This window comes from Zosterops lateralis (genome assembly GCF_965231275.1).
Source record: "Zosterops lateralis genome assembly, chromosome: 1".
Taxonomy (NCBI): Eukaryota; Metazoa; Chordata; class Aves; order Passeriformes; family Zosteropidae; genus Zosterops; species Zosterops lateralis.
In genome coordinates this window covers 97,926,869-97,932,868 of record NC_139762.1, presented here as the reverse complement: position 1 = coordinate 97,932,868, position 6,000 = coordinate 97,926,869, and positions in this window count along the sequence as shown.

Genomic DNA, 6,000 nt, shown 5'->3' with positions numbered 1-6,000 from the left:
TAATACCATTCAATAACACAGTCAGGGACTGCCAACAGGTCTTACCCTCTTCTCTCCTCTTCTCTCATTTTGTTTTCCGTGTTTTTATTCCATAAATTAATATTTTTTGGTATAAAGTTGCTTATAGTTTTCCAAAGATATTTCAAGGATCATAGTTCTGATGTATTATTTTATTATGATTGATTATGAGAAAAAATTCACTGAAATAATAGAAATTGTGTGAAGAAATACTCTAAATGTGTCCTTAAAACCTAGATTAGAATTTACATTGAGCACTTAAGTGCAAATGCTCTCTATCTCATTAGCACTCTGTGAGCTATTCAATTCTTTTGCTATAAATATCTTCAGGAAAAAAAAATGAATGTCTATGAAACTGTTGGCTCTGCAGCTGATCAGCTTTGCTGTTAATATGTACTGATGTCAACCAGTTGCAAAAAAGAAAAGGACAACAGAAAGACCAGTTGCCAAACAATTTGCACTCCCTGTAGTGAGGCAATTATTCCCTTGGAGGCTCTTATCATCTTTATAACATGAATTCTGCACAAGCTTCAAACATACTAAGCGTTTTCTACTGCATTACTGGCACTGTAGTTGACACTAGGGATACAAATTACAGAGGAAGAGAGCTGAAAAAAATCTGTATCACTGACATGAAAATTAGTAGACCACCCTTCTAATGTCAAATTCTCAGTTCTGAGAAAATTTGCAATTTTACAAATGCAAATATGTCCTACAGGAATTGGGCAGGTGGAGAGATATATAAAAAAGAGCAAATTTTTTCACATTAACATAATGAACATCTGCGAAATAAATCCATCCTTATCAAGAAGTACAAATTTTCAGTTGAATATCATAATATTAAAGGAGGAAACACAATCCCCCAGAAGGAAATATTGTCATTCTGAAGTCATGAAACACATTTCAGAAGGCAGAGGATCACTTTATTGTCATTTTTTTTTCTTGCTCAAGTGCAATCAGCATGGCAACTTAGTAATGGCAGTTACCTTTACCAAAGGCAGCTATTAATAACTTTATGTCTAATAATAAAAATATAGGAAGTTTTCATATCTCTTATCTGAATGTGATATTGACTTAGTCACAAAGACATATTCCTAGGAGATGACAATGAAAAATGACATTAAACATAGCAAAAGATAATGAACACTTACTGCGGGTTTTACTTACAAAGAGAGTAAAGCACATAGATGTTGCTAAGAGTGCTTGGCTTATGAAATTCACATATTTTTAATAATTTCCTTTTTTCATTTATGTTTTTAAGACTGAACGGCACATAATTTCATACAATTTATTAAATTGCATGCTAATCTATATTCTTTACTTTTGGAAAGTTTAGATTTATATGAGCTTTGTCTTCTTGCAGTTTTGAGTTCAGTATAAATTATAATGTTTATTGGTTCAGATGATGCCTTGTGTGTGACACCTAATCACTGCAATTGTACAGACAAACAAATTTCTCTGACAAACAATTGTCCGTGCATTTCAGTTAAATGCACTTGTATGATTTCATTCCAGTGATTTCAGTGACAGAAACAAGATTCAATTATTGTATGATAAAGATTCAATTTTGTTAGTAAATATTTGCAGTCTTGAAAGGAACAATTTTAAACAATGCCTGGCTTACTATTAGGCTACATGTGTTAATCTTTCCCGTTTGCCTTTAATGCATTTTAACTTAAGCATGGCTTCACATTAGTGCTTGAAAGTAAAGATATCTCATGACTTGGGTTTTAACTGAGGGCAATGAATGTTGCTAAACCCTTCTACAGTGTGGAACATGTCTGAACAATGACTGAAAAACAACTATTTAAGATTCCCAATATTTAGTCCTGTATTTTTTGTGCCATTATTTTGTGTGGCCACATTTTGGTACTGGGGGGCTACAAGGGACACTTCTGGGAGAAAAGGTGCCAGAACCTTCCTCCATGTCCAGCAGAGCCAATGCCAGCTAGCTCCAAGACGGATGTGCTCCTGCCCAAGGCCAGGCCAATCAGAAATGGTAAGACATCTGTGATAACATATTTAAAAAGGCAGAAAAGTAATTGCGCAGATGCAATTGTGGCCAGAGAAGAGTGGACTGAGAATATGTGAGAGAACAACCCTGCAGACACCAAGGTCACTGGAGAAGGAGGGGGAGGAGGTGCTCCAGGCCCTGGAGCAGAGATTCCCTTGCAGCCCAGGGTGCAGCCCATGGTAAGGCAGCTGTGCCCCTGGAGCCCGTGGAGGATCACTGGGATGCAGAGATCCATCTGCAGCCCATGCAGGAGACCCATGCCAGAGCAGGAGGTTGCCTGACAGAGGGCTGTGAACCCATGGGAAATCCATGCTAGAGCAGGGCCTTGGAAGGGACCTGCAGACCCATGAAGGGGATCCCAGCTGAATCAGATTTCCTGATAGCACCTTTGACCCTGTGGAGGACTCACACTGGAGCAGCATGTCCTTGAAGGACTGTAACCCATGGAAGAGTGACCTATGTTACATCAGTTTGTGGAGAATTGCATGTGATGGGCTCACATTGTAGAAGTTTATGGAAAATTATCTTCCATGAGAGGAACCCCACACTGGAGCAAGGGAAGGGGTCTTCTTGAGCAGTGGTGGAAAAAAACTGACAAACTGACCATAACCCCCATTCCTCATCTCCCTGCACTGGTGGAGAAGGGAAGGTCAGGCTGGAAAGGAGGGAGGGGTGGGGGAAAGCTGGTTTTAAGATTTATTTTACTTCTCATTACCGTGCTTTGATTTTGTTAGAAATAAATTCAACTAATATTTCTAGATTGAGTCTGTTTTCTCTGTGATAGTATTTGGTGAGTGATCTCTTCTAGTCCTTATCTCAAGTAATGAATATTTTGTTATATTTTCTCTCACCTTGCCCAGTTGCAGTGGGGAGTGATAGAGTAGGTTTGGTGAGTGCCTGGTGTCCAGCCAGCATCAAGTACCCTGAAAGTAGAAACATGAGCACCATGAACTGAAATGCGTGACTGCTGTAACATGCAGCTACAGGCCTTTTTTTGCTAGAACTGAGAGAGCAAAAGAACTAGAAAGTGTTAGATCATCAGTGTAGGTGCATAAACAGGAATATTTAAGCCTGAAGTAAAAAACTCTGTCCAACTCAAGCTATATAGCTTTGGGACCTTTGTGGCTATACCTCTGAGATGGATCCAATACTTCATTGTGGGAACAAGGACTGCCTCTGATCAGAAAGCACATTTGTTTACAGTGATTTGATTACTCAAAGCAATATTCAATTCAAAGAACCAATTCAAATATGCAATTAAAAAAAAAAAAAAAAAACAAACCTAAACAACCCCAATCACATAACAAAACAAACAAGCAAGCCTGTTAATATTTTCCACTGAATTCTATAGTCACATATGGTCAAAGCTTGTTTTCTACAATGCAATTTGGAGACCTTGGGCAAATTTCAGTTTACATTAAATCAGTATGCAGATTCCCAAGACTTGAGATTTCTTATCAATATCAGCTGAAATGTATGCCAAAGCATATTCTTTTCTTCTCTGCTTGTTCTTTTCAAGCATTCAGAATAATACTTTCCAGTTCTGTATTCCAAACCTAAACTCACCTAAAAAATTCTCTTTCACTGAATCCTGTCACTTTTTGCTTTTCACCATGGAATTGTATGGCTCCTTGACTAGGCTAAAACAGAGTAATTTCATAAACTGAGAACATTCTAAAATACAAAATGTTTTAGCTCCTAATGACACGTGACTGTTTCAAGAGGATTAAGGGAAAAAGTGAGGGCTATTAAGTTCTCAATAGTCACATCAAGTCACACTACATGTATAGCAGTATGGGGAAAGTACATCAAAGCAGATATATCAACTCCCTTTATGCAATTCCAACAGAGAAAGGTAATTTCCCAGGATCCTGCAGTAGCACTATGAAAAATCTTAGAATGTAGTAAAGCATCCCCCACCCCCGAGTGGGCATCTCTGTATAAGGAAAGAGTTTCAGTTTACCTTTAGACATTTTAGGAAGTTTAACTAGAAAGTTCTGTGCCCTTCTCGTTGTAATTGGTTCGGTGCCAAGAGAGAAGCACCTGTTGAACCTTGTCACTGTTCTTCAAATCCTGTGCCCCCTATTGGCAGCCAAATTGTCCTTCCTAAAACATTCAGTATTTAGGAAGGAGCATAAAGGAACTAAAATAATTTTTAGAGTGTTTCTAGCAGGGTGTCAGAAGTTCTCTCAGACATCTGTGTGCAGATTTTCTTTTGTTTTCTGTAATGTTTGCTATTTTTCATTTATTAAACCTTTTACCTTACAAAACACCTCTGAAGAGCAGTCTCTCCAAGATTATTTTAAGCCAATTTTAAGGGCTGGACCCTCAGAAATTGATACATTTACAGGTGGCTCATAACCCTCTGGCCACATGTTAAACTGTAGCATTAGAAAGCATTTTTATCTGGCACATCCTTTTCATCAGTGATTCTTTTAAATGCTGAACAAAGCTTATAGAATTTTATATATTTTTGCTTAATTATAACTGCATTTGAATCCTTTGCTGTTTTATGTTATTATAGAAAACTCTAAATTGAAATATGTATCTGTTTTTGAAAAGTCATCAATAACTAAGCTAAAAGTTACCTAACAATTTTTCTCTGTAACAAGAATGTGTAGGTGAAGGATGCCCTTCCTCACACCAACAAGTACTCTCCTATATAAAGAGTTCAGAATATGGAAACAAGAGATTGCTGGTACAGAGGTGGGGAGTTACCCTGTTTGAAATGGAATAGCGTTTCATTAATATGCTCTGTAGAACAGATCATATGCTAGCAATACTTCACTTCCTCGTTCTTTGTTTCCTCTTATATTGCTACATTTTATGCCTCCAAAAATAAAAATAATGAGGAAATCAGTGTCTACTTCTAGTTATTTAGATCAGTAATTTGAAGGTGAAAAATTGAAGCTTTCTTGTGGACTACAAAATAAATTTTGTTTTTTATTGTATGGAAGTCTGCAAAAGCCTCTTCATGCTCAATTTTTCCTACCTTTGTCTGATAAAAATTCTCCAGATATTTTTGTTTCTGTAGAAAATAATGCATTTATATACATTAGGTGTGTCTTTAAGGTTTGGCTGCTGTGGGATACATATAATTTGTGCTTGGGGTCTGCAAAAAGATAGGATACAGCAAAAAAATGATCAGGAATTGGACGTATAGTGAACTCCTGGTCATATGCAGCTCTAAAAAACTGTGTCTCTGTTTCGACAGTTCAGCCAGCTGTTGCGCTGTGGTTTACTCTCTTTTGGGGCTGTTGCATCATCCACCTTCTATCTCATGGTCTTCTGGAATCTTACCTCTACATGCTGAATTCATCACCCTGGAGCCAGTTGTTCCAAATTAAACATGCAAAACACTGAACACATTTGGCTTCCTTCACTGTCCACCATGTTCCAGATTTTTGTACAGTACTAAGGAAGAAGTTTGAACAGTATGGAAACATGTCAGTATGTCACTTAACCTTTGTGATTGCATCATATCTCAGGTTCATTTTTACTTCACATCAAAGATGTTTCTATCATGTTTGATGCTACAATGTTTTCAGTGTCTCCTCGCAGGAGTTAAATCTTTAATTTCCTACTGGCATGCACAGCAGCTGAGATCATTCTTCAAGCATTGATGTTATGGTGTCTTTATTGCACAGCAGATTTTTGCCTTGGTGATAATATCCTTCCTAATAATTAATTCAGTATTATTCTTTTCCAATTAAAATTACATAAATTAGCAAGTATGTTATAATCTAGCATAGCTAGTATTCATCTGATATTTCAGATGTCAATTTTTTGTCTGACTTCCAAGATTACTGCTAAGAAGCATTTGCAAGAAACATGTTCACACTTCCAATTAGTGTTTATAGCACAAAGAGCTTGATATACTATTGATCTCTCTTAGCAAGGTTGCCAAAAATCTCTCCACTAGTGCAATATCCTGTAATTGCAGATATACAGATGAGAAAAAGGAAAAA